Source organism: Centruroides sculpturatus, unplaced genomic scaffold (assembly GCF_000671375.1).
Source record: "Centruroides sculpturatus isolate CEXI.00-Female unplaced genomic scaffold, Cexi_2.0 scaffold599, whole genome shotgun sequence".
NCBI lineage: Eukaryota > Metazoa > Arthropoda > Arachnida > Scorpiones > Buthidae > Centruroides > Centruroides sculpturatus.
Genome location: NW_019384829.1, coordinates 387280 through 403388, shown reverse-complemented (window position 1 = coordinate 403388; position 16109 = coordinate 387280). Strand labels below are relative to the sequence as shown.

The window sequence follows — 16109 nt, the reverse complement described above, 5'->3', positions numbered from 1 at the left end:
GAGTTCGGTCGTAGGTTCGCGCCTCACTCGGACTGGCTGGAGTTTTTCGGGATTTAACCACGTCTGTAACGCCTGGATAGAAGCTGGTTACTCTTAAAAAGACCTCCCGAAAGGCACTATTCCTCGCGTAACGACCGTCATAAACGCATACAACTACTATTACATGACAATTACGTCACACTTCACCACGGAGCGATATAGACTAGGCTCAATAGAATCTCATGCCAAACAAGACAAAACGGAACTTTTTTCGAATTCTTTCAACATCAATTCTTACGAAACGTTTTTTTTTAAATTTCAATTAACTTTATTCAATTTTTAAAATACTGATACATAAATGCAATGCTTAAAGGGCGAATTTTTACGACTCAGTGCAAGTTTGTTGTATTGCTGCAGACTTTTTCTTCTTTCGATATTCCTTTTAGTTTCATAAATGCCGAAAAGAAAGAATGTAAATTACTCGCAACCTGAAAAAAAGCATATAATTATGTCATAATAAATGTTACAAATACAACTAGATGAGATTTGAAAGTATTCATTTTTCTCAATTTTGCAAAAAAAACAATTTCGTATTGATATAAATTTTGCATAAATTATGCACAAACACCGAAACTTTTATATAAATTATATAAACTTCAGATAAAAATACAGGCACATCCAACAGAACGACTTCTCGTTAAAACGACTTTTGGTTTTCAATACTAAAACTTCAATACCAAAACGTGCCCTATCGTTAAGTGGGTTTATTTTATATTTTTTTCAATACATTGTTTTAACAGAACAATTTGTGGAATAAGTCTGAAATCTTATTTCAAATGCAAGATGAAAGAATCATGAAAAATAATGCAACTGATTTCAACTTTATACCCATTGAAGGGGACGATAAGCCCGTAAAGAAAGGTCAAATCCTCTATGAGATTGTCATTTCCTGATGTTGTGAGAAAGAGAGGAAGTGAGAAGCCACTTTCTTTTAAAGCCACCATACTCAACCTGCGACCCGCTGAGCTTTTGTGAGTGGCCCGGACGTGAAAGAGAGAGAAAAATAATTACGTTGACTTCTGGAAAAAATTACCACTTCTGGAAAGTACTGCCCGATCAATATAAGACTGTAAAAACTGTGTTCAAATTTTACTTACGTTGTTCGCATCAACGTATCTATGTGAAACGTCATACTCAAAAATGAAATATGCAAAGAACATATATAGAAACTGGCTTACAATTCACACCTAAATGCTGTTTTACGAGTAGCATGCAGCAGTTACAAGTCTGATTTAAATGAATTGACGGCCACATGGCCGAGCAGTCAAGGTGGCAGCCTACCGCTCTGGGGGACCCGGAATCGGATCCGGTCGGGTCAGGGAATCCCCAGGAATTTTTTGGGAAGTGGTCCGTTCGGACATGTCGGACCCCGTCTCTCTCTACCCGGCCGAACCCATAATGGGCCTCTTAATTGGTCATTGATGGCACTAAGAGGCCCTCTTAGTGCCAGCAATGCGGAAAGAATATGAAAAAAAGATTTAAATGAAATTGTGAATAAACGTTCGTAATATCAACAGTCACACTAAATTTCTAGGTTCAGTGAGAAATTAAGTTTTTCATTATAATTGTCATGTTGCGACCCGTGTGTTATAGCTATCATGTGTATGTGGCTTGAGAGAAAAAAACGTTGAGTATGGTGGTTTTAAAGTATTACCTGTTTGAGAATATTTGTAAATTTTTTAAATTTATACTTATCTTCTCGGTAATTTTATCCGTGATTTACTAGTTTGGTAGCGCTCTGGCAGTGATTAGTGTTTGAACTTCTCGAGAGCAATTGACATTCTCTACTTGAGCCACGACTATATGCAACAGCGTATCCATTAAGGTTTCCCTGACAGAATCCGGAGTGCTTTTTAAAAACGTGAAGAAAACTCCGAAAAGTCTGCAGGACCAGCCTATTGGTGAGGCAAAAACCTACGAAAAGCTATTACTGATCGGAGATTTTATTCACCACTGGGTGCATGCTTTTTATAGCGTTATGTGTTTAGGAGATTGGTTTGCAAATTGTCAGATTATATAAATTATTGTATACAAAACAACTGTTTTGTTAACAACCATATTAATTATATAGTACAGTTTATCGATTAATGATTAGTAATTACTGTTTTAAGCATTTTACATGCCTAAATAATAGTTTGTTATTTATAAAAAGACATTGCCTGTTACAATTTTGCAAACTTTTTGCAGTTTTGGTTGACGTTGTAAGGCATTATCTGTTCCCTTGAAAATTATGGTAAATAGACTCTCGAGTAACGTTTTCTCACAGAATGTCTGAATTAAATGGGTTATATACGTTGCCTGTGGGGATTCGTGTATGTGAGATCGACATAAAATATATATATAATTTCATGTCCATTAATTATAAATATATAAAACTATTCAAATAGCGCTTAAAAATATTTTGCATTGTAAATATAATTCGTATTTCTATAAACAAATACAAACTTTGAAAGGAATTCTTTTCGTAACTGGATAAATACCACCGATCATGAGACACAAGGACACTTTCCCAAATCTTTTCATGAAATTTAAGATCTACAAATAAAAGTAAATAAAGAATTTACTAATTAATGAAATATTATTTTAATTTTTAAAATGGTTTATTAATAGACGAAAATACAGACTTTTAACTTTTCTTCAGGATGTAAATTGCTGACAGCAAATTATCGGACATCTTGAAAGCCATTTTGCATCTGAAAAATAAAAAAAAGTATTGAAAATGATAATAAAAGATTTCTATTAACGTCATTTCGTGTTATGAGACATATTTTTAGAAACAAATTCTTTACCGAGAAAGCAAAACTACACAACAAACAAGCTCCAATAATACAAGTGAAGGTGGAGAAGACAACTATTGCCAGAAATGCTAATCTAATTGCATCGTTTACATCTATAAAGAACAATGCATAATAAGAAAAACTGGTTCCACATATTAGACCGAGATAGATAACCACAGTAGGATAACTAAATTTAGTATTAAGTTGACTGACGAAATTCCATAGTTCTTCGTGACGAATCATCAAATTTCTCAAATTGAAATAGAAATTTCTCTCGCTTCTTCTCACAAGAGAAAAATCTTGTATCAACTGTTTGAATTCCATTTCGGTAAGAACTAATAATGTTCCTACTAACAGTATAGTGTAACCCATAACGCCAAATCCAAAAGCAGCAGAAAGTCCACTTTCGACCGAACAGATCAAAGCTTCTCCGTAAAACTTTTCATTTTTTTCTAACTCTGGGTACATAAATGCTACATTGTAAATCTGAAAGCAAAACACGGCGAAAATAATTTCGAAAGAAAAGAGCAGACAAATGATATTGATGAAGATATTCGCTTGGTTTATCTTTTCCGCAAGATCCTCGTTTCTTAATGTTTTTATTAGAGTGACTTTTCTGTTTTTGAAGAAACTGAATGTAAAAGCAAAGCAGCATTGTAAGCACGCGAGTGTTACCTTCGACAGAAGATTATTGTTTTTAATTAAATCGAACCATCCAATGCAAATTGCATTTTTATTCCAACCCGGAATAATCTGCCACCACATTAGGAATGCATCATTCCAGTAAATCAATTCCAAAAATCGAATGTATTTCTTCATATATTTTCTTTTAATTAAAGGTGAAAACTGGTTATTTCGGCAGTTGCACGGTTCGAAAGGATCCACACCATAGATCATCGCATTTACCCAGAACGGTCTTAAGAAGCAATACATACAGATTTCGTTAATTGCGAACGAATTCATCATTGATTCGCTTTACCAATTTTAAGTACGACGAGAATAACTATAATACATGTATTCTATTCTCTATTTTTAACACGAGGAATTCTATTATATCTGCGTTGCTCCGTTACTTATATAATACCCGGCATGTAGTCTGTGACCATAAATTACGTATAATATCCATTAGCGATGAATTTCTTAAGTGTACACAGCAATTTAAGTACAGTACATTCATTAAAAGTTTTATAATAAGATTATGTTTGATCATGCGATTTAATGACAATCAATAAAGTCTAATAGGACGTAATAAATATAAACTCATCCTTCATATAATTTGTTATAATCTATATATATAAAATTGCTTGTCCTGACTGACTCACTCACTGATTCATCATCGCCCAGAGCAAACCGCTGAACCTAAAGAGGTGAAATTTGGTACACAGTTAGGGTACGTCATGAAAACGCACACTAAGAAGGAATTTTTCGAAATTCCCCTGCGGGGGGAGAGGGAGAGTATTAAGTCTTAACCGGAAGAACGGCTTATAATGTACTATTTTAGATGCGATTTTTTGTTTTTAACTGCGTTTTAGTAGGGTATGCCATGGCAATGCACATTTAGAAGGGATTTTTCGAAATTCCCCAGCGAGGGCTAGGGAGAGCATTAAGGCTTAACCGGAAGAACGGCTTCTACTGTACTATTTTACATACGATTTTTTGTTAAGTTTAGTCTTCATTGAGTACTTAGGCGTATTAAATTGATAACATTTCAGACATTGTTACAAATGTTTTTATATATTTCGATTTTTTAATCAAATGTTCGAACCGTTTTAAATTCGAATTTGTTATTGCGTATTGGTTCGATTATAGAACAATTGTAAACGTTACAGAAAATTGATCAACTTGAAAAAATTCGTTTGATTTTGAGCAATTCTCATCATTTTCAGTGGTAGGTGTTATATAACAATTACAGTACTATGGTTGTTGAAATACTGAATATAAATGGGGTTTGCTTGCAAAACCTCCGCGGGCGAAGTCGCGGGTAACAGCTAGTCTTATTATATTATAAATATCTTTATGCATGATATACTTATTAATTTGTATAATTAATACAAGAGAAAAATGACGAAAACTTTCCGAGAAATTCGCCTTTGAAATTTGTTGTGTGACGTAAAATCGAGGGGGGGACTGGCTTTTATTCACGTTTTTTTTAAATAACAGTGATTCAATGTTAAAGTTCTTATTGTGCTCGTTGCCAATACAATAACTTGTTTTATTGTTTAATATGTTTTTTGTTTATTAAAGCTGTCCAAACGCTCAGACACTCATACGCACTCCTCGAAAAAAATTGTTCTTACATTTATGAATAGAAAATAATATGTATATTTTTCTCTAGTTTTTCATTCAGTTAAACCTGTGTAAACAGGAATTTCCTTTTCGGTTTGACAGGTTTTTATTTTATAAATAACCCTGTTTATAACGGAAACCTGTCAAACACGAAAAGATATTCGGTACGTTACGTACCCGGTTTACACAGGTTTCACTGAAATAATAAAAGCCTAAGCCTATTTAAAGATATATATAAATTTCAAATATTTTTATTAGTTCAAATATAATGAATATAATACAGGTAAACTTCTAATAACGTCCACCTGTAAATAGCGGCCATTTTTTCCAGAAATTTTTACAAAGTTCCTAAAGAAAGTAACAACCAAATAATATGTTATTTTCAATGCATTGTTTAACGGAAATGCATAAAAAATAACCTTTGAACAACGGCCATTTTTCGGTGGCCGTTGTCTACAGGTTTGGTAGTATTATCATTGAATACATTGCTCAAAACGAATCTAAATATATAAAATTGTTTGTCCTGACTGACTGACTGAATGGCTCACTGATTCATCATCGCCCAGAGCAAACCGCTTAACCTAAAGAGGTGAAAATTGGTAGGCAGTTAGGGTACGTCATGGAAACTCACACTAAGAAGGGATTTTTCGAAATTTTTTCTCAGGGGAGAGGGAGAGAATTTAGACTTCATCGAGTACTTAGGTGTATTAAATTAATAACATTTCAGACATTGTTATAAATGTTTTTATCTATTTCCATTTTAAAAATGTTCGAACCGTTTTAAATTCGAATTTGTTATTGCATATTGGTTCGATTATAGAACGATTGTAAACGTTCCAGAAAATTGATCAAATTGAAAATAGTTCGTTTGATTCTCGGCAATTCTCATCATTCTCAGCGGTAGGTGTTATATTACAATTACTATGGTTGTTGAAATACTGAATATAAATGGGGTTTGCTTGCAAAATTTTCGCGAGCGAAGTCGCGGGTAACAGCTAGTCTTTAATTAATAAAGCGAAAATCTGTATAAACCTTAAATATACTCTACGAGTTCGGTTTACACAGGTTGCACTTTATATATTTACAGTAAGAACTCGCTTCTTACTGTAAATATATAAAGTGTTCCTACGACACGTTCCTACACAACAAACCGCTAAGCTGAACAGCGTTAAACCAGGTAATTTCAACATAGAGTAATAAGGCTCTCACCAGAAACCTGCTGTAACTCCTCAATATCCTGCTAGTCCCGTTACATCGATTAGGTTCAGTTTGGTCAATCTAACGATAGACTCTTCTGGTTGAGAATTCTTGGATACCTTCAGCCATAACTTCTTTTGCATTTCGTTCGTACATTTATCAGTTATTCGTTCCCCTGTATTTTCTTAATAACGAGAACGGAGTTAATCTCGAGAACGGTATTAGATATATAAAATCCGAGACAAGCTTAAGAGCAGGAGGTCCACATTTATTTTCGATTTTCAATTTCCACCTGAAATCACGCTATTTCAATTCAAAAGTTTTTCCCCAAAAGGGTGTTAGATAGATAACCGGCACGACTCCATTATTAAAGGGAAAGTATGATGTAGAGAGGGAAGCCACTACTAATTTGAGGTGGAGGGCATATATTTTAAATTAAATGAATTAAAAATATGATAAATATTTTGCAGCCCGAAATTGTGACCATGTCATAATAAATAATTGCTCGTTTATGCATTGTAAACGAATAGAAACTTCGAATACTTCACGTACCGTACATAATACAGTAAAGCGTCGATTATCCGAAAGAATTCCAGTCGACAAATTTAATTTTCGCCAGTGCTGTGGCGCTGCAATCTTTGGCTATGTCTTGGGCTACTCAAATATTTTCCGTTTTTGATACTAAATTAACTTCTGAATTATTTTTTCTTGTTTTTATATTTTTCAATATATTTATTTTGATTGTACAAAATAAAAAAATAATTTTTACAATATAATAGTCACGATTATTATTTTAAAAAGTTTACGTTAGGCTTAACATCGACGAAAATTCAACGCAAAGCGACACGCAACGAAGAAAAATTTCAACATGGGATAGGTTAATATATTTTTTCGTGCATGATCGGTTATCCGAAATATCGATTTTTTTTCCGAACAACCCCAGTCCCCAATTGGTTCGGATAATCGACGCTTTACTGTATAATCATTGTGTCATTAGTGTTTTTATTTACACGTTAGAAAAATTTATAAAGAAAAAAGCTATACTCCAATATTTAAAAATTTTAAATTAAATTAGTCGAAATTTAAATTAATTTTTATTAGATGCATTGATATATGCTGACTCAAAAGTAACCACTAAACAAACTACAGTCGACCCCCTATAACACGGTTGATACGTTCCGGTTTTTATGAATCCATTTTCTACCAGTCCAGCCAATCACAGCCCGGCACGTATGCAGTTTACGGACTACGGCTGTTTGAAAGGTTTCTTCCATAAAATTAATCGATTCTAGACTAATTCGACTCAATATTTCCAAAATACGTATAATTTTTTGGGAATAATCCGTATAAACTATGCTATAAACAAAAAATTGTAGGATTACTTACCGAGTGTGCACCGTTCGACTATGCCGTTGCTTAAGCTTGTTTTCGTCGTGGAGCTTGTCATCAAATGGCACTCGCATGCTTCCTGATAAATTATTTTTTTGCGAAAAATTCGCTGAACTTTGGAGACATCATTAATATAAATACAATTTTTATGGACGTTAAATAATAAATGGTTTTTAGTAGGTCCGCTGCTCGTTTAAACTCAACGGTTTGTGCAATATCCGCTATTGGTCTAGATTCGACCAATCCTGTCGCGACACGAGTCGGCGATGACGTTTTACCGAATTATGGGAGCTTTTTTTAGCATGTTTGTACGACTACTGTCGCAATTTTTTCGCCGTGATATAGGAATTCGAACTATAGAAACCCGTGTTATTGGGGGAGTCGACTGTACTGCCAGAACTAAGGCCACTGCAATAGTGAAAAATATACTCGCCTCTTACAGCGTACAACAATGCGTTAAAGATTTAAATGAGGCGTCGTTTATTGAAATAGCTACATAATGCTGAAAAGATGTTTTCCTTAGTAATTCAATTATTTAATGAAAAAGACGAACAGCAATCCAAATGACTAAAATTGGCTTCTTTATGTAATGACCGTTCTGAAACAATCGCCGAGTATTGCAAAATATCTCTCGGAAATCTAAATATTCCGATGGTTAAGCTTATCGCTTTTTGCGGAGATAATGCGAACACTAAACCGAGCTGAAAGAAATAATGTTTTTTAGACTGAACTCTAAATTGGAAAGAGATATTGAAGGCATGGGATGCCCAGCACACGTTTTGCACAACATTCTATAAATAGCCGCTGATGTTTTGACTGTCGATGTTAAATCAATAGTGGTCAAGATAATCAAGTACTCTAGCATTTACACTGTGAGAACTGAAAAGCTCAAAGAATTTTGTGAATATGTTGGTGTTGCCCACAAAAACTTATTATCCTACGTTGGGATCAGGTAGTTATCACTTTTACGTGCAGTTGAAAGACTATTGAAACTGTGGCCACCATTAAAAGATTTTTTCGCTAATGAAGAGAGACCACCGAAAGCTATTAAAAACTTTTTGATGATCCAATGAGTGAAGCTTATTTTTGCTTCTTGCATTCACAGCTCAATACGATTGAGACTCAACTTAAAAAAAAATAGAAAAATTAAACATCACAGACCTGGAAGTAAAGTCTGTATTACAAGAGACAAAATGTGATCGAAAGAAAAAAATTCAATTTCATTGGAATGGCGACAAAGCAAATCTTGAATCGCTTAAAGCTTGATTTCGGAAGCAGCACCAAAATGGAAACTTTCGAAAAACAGGCTATAGATTTCTTTAATACTGCTGTGGAATATATTGAGAAATGGTCACAATAATTTAAAAAATTCAATGCGTTTGACTGGATGACTCTCAACCAAGTTCCTGTATGGGAAGAAATAGAACGTACTATTGCATATTTACAAGTAAGAAACATCGATATTGGCAACACTGAGATTATATTCAACCAGTTTGTATATCTAAAAGATTACAGTATTTAGAGAAAAATAATATTAACAAAAACTGCGAAGCAACTATGAAATTAAGTATGGAAGGTAATCTCGCACCAGGTGAAAACGGGTACATACGTACTGTACAGTACATCTTACATAGCCGATCGAGTAAGATCGGCTGTGAAAGATAACCTTTATAGTTATATAAATCAAATTCTATAATACTAGTAGTCCGGGACACCCCTAGTGGGCGTTCTTTACAAATTTCCATGAGGCACGGTTACTTTGACTTTTTTGTTCCTATCAATATGCTCTACAGCTCCGTTAAAGTCCCAATGGTAAGATTTACCTTCCGAATGAAGGGGTGGCGACCCCCAAACTGTAGCCCCCTGTGCGAACAATAAAGTCAAAGGAACCATATCCTAACTCGCGACCCTTCGCGAGATATAATACCCTGAAAATTCGCCTACGTCATTTCCGGTCACGTGACACCGTGGTCAAAAGGGAGCCTACCGCGCGAAAAAAAAATTAACGCGCGCTCGCGCACACTCGGGGGTCGCCGACCCGCTCATTCGCAGGGTAAATTGTGGCAAACAGGCGGTCACGTGACCCGTATAATAATTTTCGGAGGGCTATATCTCGGGAAGGGTCGCGCGTAGGGGTATGGTTCATTAGACATTTATTGTTCGCACAGAGGGAGGTCGCACCCCTTCATTCGGAAGGTAAATCTTACCGTCCCAATCGCGTCATACGGATCTGTATTTCTACCTATTAAACATTCTATAAATACTTTAAAATAGTTTAATTTGTTTATTTACCTTCGCTTGTAAACCTCGATTTTAAATATATCCGCCATTTTTTAAACAAATTTCCCGTGAATCAATGCGCGTCGTTCACTGAGTCACGGGATGTTGTAAACGTGCGGCGCAAGGTCAATCAAGGCGTATAATAAGGCAAGGCAAGACATATAATAAATTCATATCAATAATAAATTCCTATTACAAATAAAAATAATTTATCGTTAATTTAAAATCTTCGCTAGGGCGCCTCTAGTGCCCGTTTTTGGCATACCGTTACGCGGACGGACGGATACCCGTTCAATGGGTTATATATATATATATATATATATACAGATAACTAGCTGTTACCCGCGGCTTCGCTCGCGCGGATTTTGCAAGCAAACCCTATTTACATACAATATTTCAACAACCATAGTAATTGTTATTTAACATTTAACGCTGAGGATGATGAAAATTGCTGAGAATCAGACGAACTGTTTTTAATTTTAATTTTCTGGAACGTTTACAATCGTTCTACAGTATAATCGAACCAGTATGCAAAAAGAAATTCGAATTTAAAACGGTTCGAACATTTGGTTAAAAAATCGAAATACAGTATATAAAAAATATTTATAACAATGTCTGAAATGTTATCAATTTAATACCCCTAAGTACTCAATGAAGACTAAACATATTAATATTAAAAACAAAAACATCGCATCTAAAATAGTACAATAGCCGTTCTTCAGGTTAAGCCTTAATGCTGTTCCTCTCCCCCTCGTGGGGGAATTTCGAAAAATCCCTTCTTAGTGTGCGTTTTCATGACGTATCCTAACTGTATACCAAATTTTACCTCTAGGTTCTGGAACTTTCTAGAAAAAACTGGAATATTCTCATTGAAGCGTTACACATTTTCGAAGTCAACCACTTTCAAACCCCGTATCTCTCACACCCTTATATATATATATATATATATAAGGGTTAGAGGTACGAAATTAGCTAATCTTAATGTTTGTTCTTATTGTTTGCCCCAGCAGCGTCGGGCTTACCAGCTAGTATAATATATACAGTATATATCTTATATTCGTAGAATATTTTTGAAATAATTTTTGCTCTTGTTATTGACAATGACCACAACTACATCATCTCTTACTTAATTTTTTTCAAGTTAGCATATTTGTAGTATGTATGAAATTAATTTCTAAAAGCATAAACCAAAAATTTTTACTTATTGAAATAAAAAATAATTTTAATGTCTTAATTTTAGTTTAGTTAAAACAGAAAGCTAATTGCTGGTGAAAGTTGGAAAGTGGAGTGAATATTATGTTAGTAATAACATTCCTTTTGATTGAATTTTTCTGTTTTGCAATAGCATTTTAACAATTCATCAAAAACAATGAATTTCTGGACATAAGAAAGAGAGAAATTTAGATATGGTAGCTAAGAAGAATATGCTTTCTAATTATATTTTTTATTATTATTACAANATACTTTCTTAGTCTGTCTATCAATATGAACTTTCGAAAAAATAAAAAAGAAGGGGGCACACGGATTTGAACCATGGACCTCTCGATCTGCAGTCGAATGCTCTACCACTGAGCTATACCCCCACTGCAGTTATTTTTACATTCCTGACATTATCATTTTTAAACCTAGCCAATTTCTTGACATAATTTCAATTATTTATTTGGCAAATCATAAATAATTTGTTATACAGTATTTATTGTGGTGCATCTTTACCGCAAATAAGAAGTTAAATAATTTTAAAAGATATATTACATAATATTCACTGTTTGCAGATAAGTTAAGAAAGTTAAGGTGGATATGCACTAAAAATACTAGGTACTGTACAGCATTTTCTCTTAATCCTCTTACTGATGTTGTGTTAATGCGATCTTCACTAAAATGAGCCGAACAGTTTTGAATACAGTAGACCCCCTATAACGCGGGTTTATATAATGTCGTATATCGCGACGAAAAAATTGCGACCGTATTCGTATAAAGACGCTAAAAGAGACTCGTAAAATGCGGTAAAACGTCATCGCCGACTCGTGTCGCGACAGGATTGGTCGAATCTGGACCAATAGTGGACGAGCAGCGGAAGTACTTATACCCTACAGAGAGTTTAGGCGGGTAAATAGAGTTTACTATCGTCTGTACAGTATATAGGCCTAAATAAGGTACTGTAAGGCTAATACAGTATTATAATTTTATACATTTCTTGTGAAAAAAACATTTCTTATTCAACGGTCATAAAAATTATTTCTATTAATGGTGTCTCCAAAGTTCAACGAATTTTTCGCAGAAAAATAATTTATCAGAAAACGCGGCCGCTGTTTGGTGAGCTGCTCCGCAACGAAAACAAGCTTAAGCAATGGCGTGATCGAACGGTGCACACTCGGTAAGTAATCCTACAATTTTTTGTTTATAGCATAGTTTATACGGATTATTCCCAAAAAATTATACGTGTTTTGGAAATGTTGAGTCAAATTAGTCTAGAATCGATTAATTTTATGGAAGAAAACCTTTAAAACAGTCGTAGTCCGTAAACTGCACACGTGCCGGGCTGTGATTGGCTTATGTATTTGAGGATTTCTACAACGCGAAATTCTTATAAAGCGGAATGTATCTACCGCGTTATAGGGGGGTCGACTGTATTTTCTAGGCGCATGAGCTGCACAGGTTCACAAATAGAATTCTAAGTTTCCGAAAACAGCTACAGTTATGTGGAAGATTCTTTACAGCTGGAACAGAGTGAATGTCATGGAGAACCTTCCATAGAATTGTGGCTGTTTTTGGAACCTTAGAACTCTACCTGTACACCTGTGTACAATTCATGTAATTGTCTCTTTACTGTACCTTTATGTGCCAATGCATGTCGATCGGTTTATGTCAAAAATCGGTCAACATTATACCGCTTATGCTTCGTGCAATGCTGGAGAGTCGCCGCCATTTTATAGATCCGTTGTCTTATGTTTTCGTGCATCAACCAAGTTGCCAGTCGCAATTACTATTGCCTTTGACTTGAAAGTTTTGTATGTCAAAATTACAACGTTATTGCTCATCCTCCCGACTTTTAATGATACTGTCCGGTTTTCTATTAAACGTGCCTTACATACACGATATTTTCTCGTCGACAGTTATCACAGGTTAATTCGGTAACATGAATGTTTTGATATATTCAAGATGGTACCCTGTCACGAGAAAACGGCTTCACTAAAATTTAGTTCTAAGGAGGTTACGATAACTTCTAACCTCCTTAGAACGATACCATTCTAGAACCAATTTACTCAAATTATTGTTTGAGTAAATTCAATAAATAATTACTTTCAATAGATGCAGTATGGGTGAGCCGTGAGAATGATACGAATTGTTCGAAAATTAATCTTATTTTCTCCATAACTAAAGATGAAAAACGTTATGTAATCGATACTCCTCCAGATGTACAGTACAGTACGGTATTCATGTTTACATATTTAATACTATGTCTTTTCTTCCTTCTATCTGATTTTTTTTTTTGCCATTTTCTTCAGAAAACGATTAAAGATTATTAGTTTATTTCAACCACATTTCATTTTTCTACTTTTAGGACACTTTATTCAATGAATGTTGTGTTCCAATTAATATTATCAAATAACAAGATGCTTTTTTACTATTGTGAATCTGCTGCAAGAAACTAATCATACGAATGGCACAGTTAATCACTTTTAGAAGTATTTTATTGTTAATGTTCAGTCAAAGATGAAGTTTGGGCATTAGCCCCTCATCAGTTTGGCATATGCTCAATCTCTTCCAAGATATAGACTTCAACAATAAAATACTTCTAAAACAGTGATTAATACCTAAATAAGGGCCAGTTTCCTATAGAAAGTCCCTTGAGGCAATACCCTTGGCAAAACGTTCAAGTGTTGTTTTGCCTTATCCCATCAATCCTACAGTTTGGTTGATCCAACTTGTTTACATTTTAACTATTGCTTTTACATAATATACTATTTTAGAATGTAATACAAATCGAAGATTTTTGTCAATTACTCTATTTTCTCCCATGGTCAAAGGATAATTTTATAATTAATAATAGTCTACGCTATTTTAGTGTAATTATAAAACTAATGTAATCATTGGCAGAAATACAACTCTTTCTAATTAATTTTTTCAAGTGTAATGTAAGTAGAACGAAGTTTCTTTTTTACCTTTCTTGTAAAGATACTTGTTTTAAAAAAATCCAGCAATAATTTACATTACTTTTCCAGAGAAAAGTATTTTGGCTATGTTTAAGAAACACTAACGAGTAAGACATTAGCACAAAGTAAAAATTGCATATAGCACCATCTGTTCTGAGACTTTATTTCAGAAATAACTTTTATATTATTAACTAGCTGCAAGGACCCGCTTCGCTGGGGTTTTATTTGTTCATACATTTGTATGTAATATAGTTTCTTTTGTATATATAAAAGACTGTTTTTCTAAGTAATCTAGAATCTAGCTGCAAGGACCCGCTTCGCTGGGCAAAAAGTAACGATAGTGAAGATTAAGATAATTACATTATAGCCANTTGTTCCTAAATAAAAATAATTATTATAGTTTTAATTCAGTTATAATATACTTTATAATTTTTTAAAAAGTGTTTGGGAGAGATAATCAATTAAAACTATATGGGGCCTGAAAATATATAACTATTTTCGGGTCCTACGCGAGGAATTGCATTCGGGCCCATGAACTTTAGGGCCTATCAGAGGGGGAAAATGTTAAAAAGTTGTCAGTTTAATTCATTATTTCTTCCAAATAATGAAATAACTTTGGTAACATTTATACTAGATTATTTCTTTTACTTCGATATCATTGTTATTTGTGTAAGCAGGAAGTGACGAAATGGTCTTTGCACCGACAGATCTCAATTTTCTTAGGAGGTCCTGGCTATTATAATATAAACTATTAAATTTATAAAGCAAAAAACAATATCAAGTTGGTGTAAACTGATTATGTAACAACCTAACTATAGTTTAGTAGTCTGATTTATAATTTTTACATGAAATTTTATGTATAAATTAATAAATTATAAGATAATTTTTCTCGTTTTTCGTTTGTTTTTACTCCATTTCTCCGTAACTCATTCTTCATTTTTGCTACTTAAAAATTTCTAAAATTAGAACTGTTTGAAAGTTTCAAATAAACACATTTATCAATGACATGTCACTTAATTTCCTTTAATTATTTTGGGACATTCCTGTTTCGTTTTCTCTAATTTAAATACAATACAATTCCTAAATATTTATTTATAATTTTTTACTTAAATTCCAAACCGGTTTATTGTATAAATTCTTACCTTAAAACTATTCTATCAGCGAATTTGATACTTAATGATGATATATTTAAATATGCTTTAATACAATTAAGTATTCGCTGATAATTTAGGCTTTTCAGACTTATTTAAGGCACATATTTAATACAAGATTAACTATCAAATTTATAAAATACTAGCATATATGCCCGGTGTTGCCCGGGCAAAAAAATAAGAACAAACATTAAGATTACTAGATTTTTTCTCATTTCTAACCCTTCTATTATATTACATTATAGTATTTGGTTTATATAACTACAAAAATTTTTTTACATAAGAGTTTAACACATCGAGTGACCAATCTAATACATCTTGAAAATTCTTTAAATTGTGTACATTAGAGGAATAAAGAATTTTTAAAATGTGTTAGATTGGTTTCTCGGTGTGATAAACCCTTACCTTTGATAACCTTTGTTGTTATATAAATCAAATACTATAATATAATAAACATTAAAATGAAAACCATATAAGCTTCTAACCTTAACGTCCTGAAGACTTCATATAAAACGTGTTTAAATAAAAAAAAAGTCTTGTAAACATGCAAGAATAATTGCTTTTATTTGATTTAATAAATAAAAAACACTGGTGAAACCAGGTTGAATAAGAAAAGTCCCTATTTAGGTGTTACTAACGTGAAGAAAACCCAGAAAACTGCACGTGATCATTTCATTGGAGACATGCGAACCCACGACAGACTACTGATGTTCGATGGTTTTATCCACTCGGTTACTGGAGGGTACTTAGACCTGTAGGCTGTAGACCTATAGACCTATAAATTCCCATTGTCATCCATCTGTCTGTTCGATCTTCCTTAATCTCGAGAAAAGAGT

The 16109-nt window shown here is 33.6% G+C and overlaps 1 long non-coding RNA gene and 1 other non-coding gene across 2 annotated transcripts; both read right to left on the bottom strand.

The window, feature by feature from the left end:
* Nucleotides 1-302: 302 nt before the first annotated feature.
* Nucleotides 303-2737, bottom strand: LOC111630083. The gene is made up of 3 exons (XR_002757453.1): nt 2664-2737; nt 2485-2574; nt 303-467 (listed from the first exon to the last, which is right to left on the bottom strand). It is a non-coding gene; the product is annotated as an uncharacterized LOC111630083 (long non-coding RNA).
* An 8742-nt stretch (nt 2738-11479) lies between these two features.
* Nucleotides 11480-11551, bottom strand: Trnac-gca. The gene has a single exon. It is a non-coding gene; the product is annotated as a tRNA-Cys (tRNA).
* Nucleotides 11552-16109: the final 4558 nt, after the last annotated feature.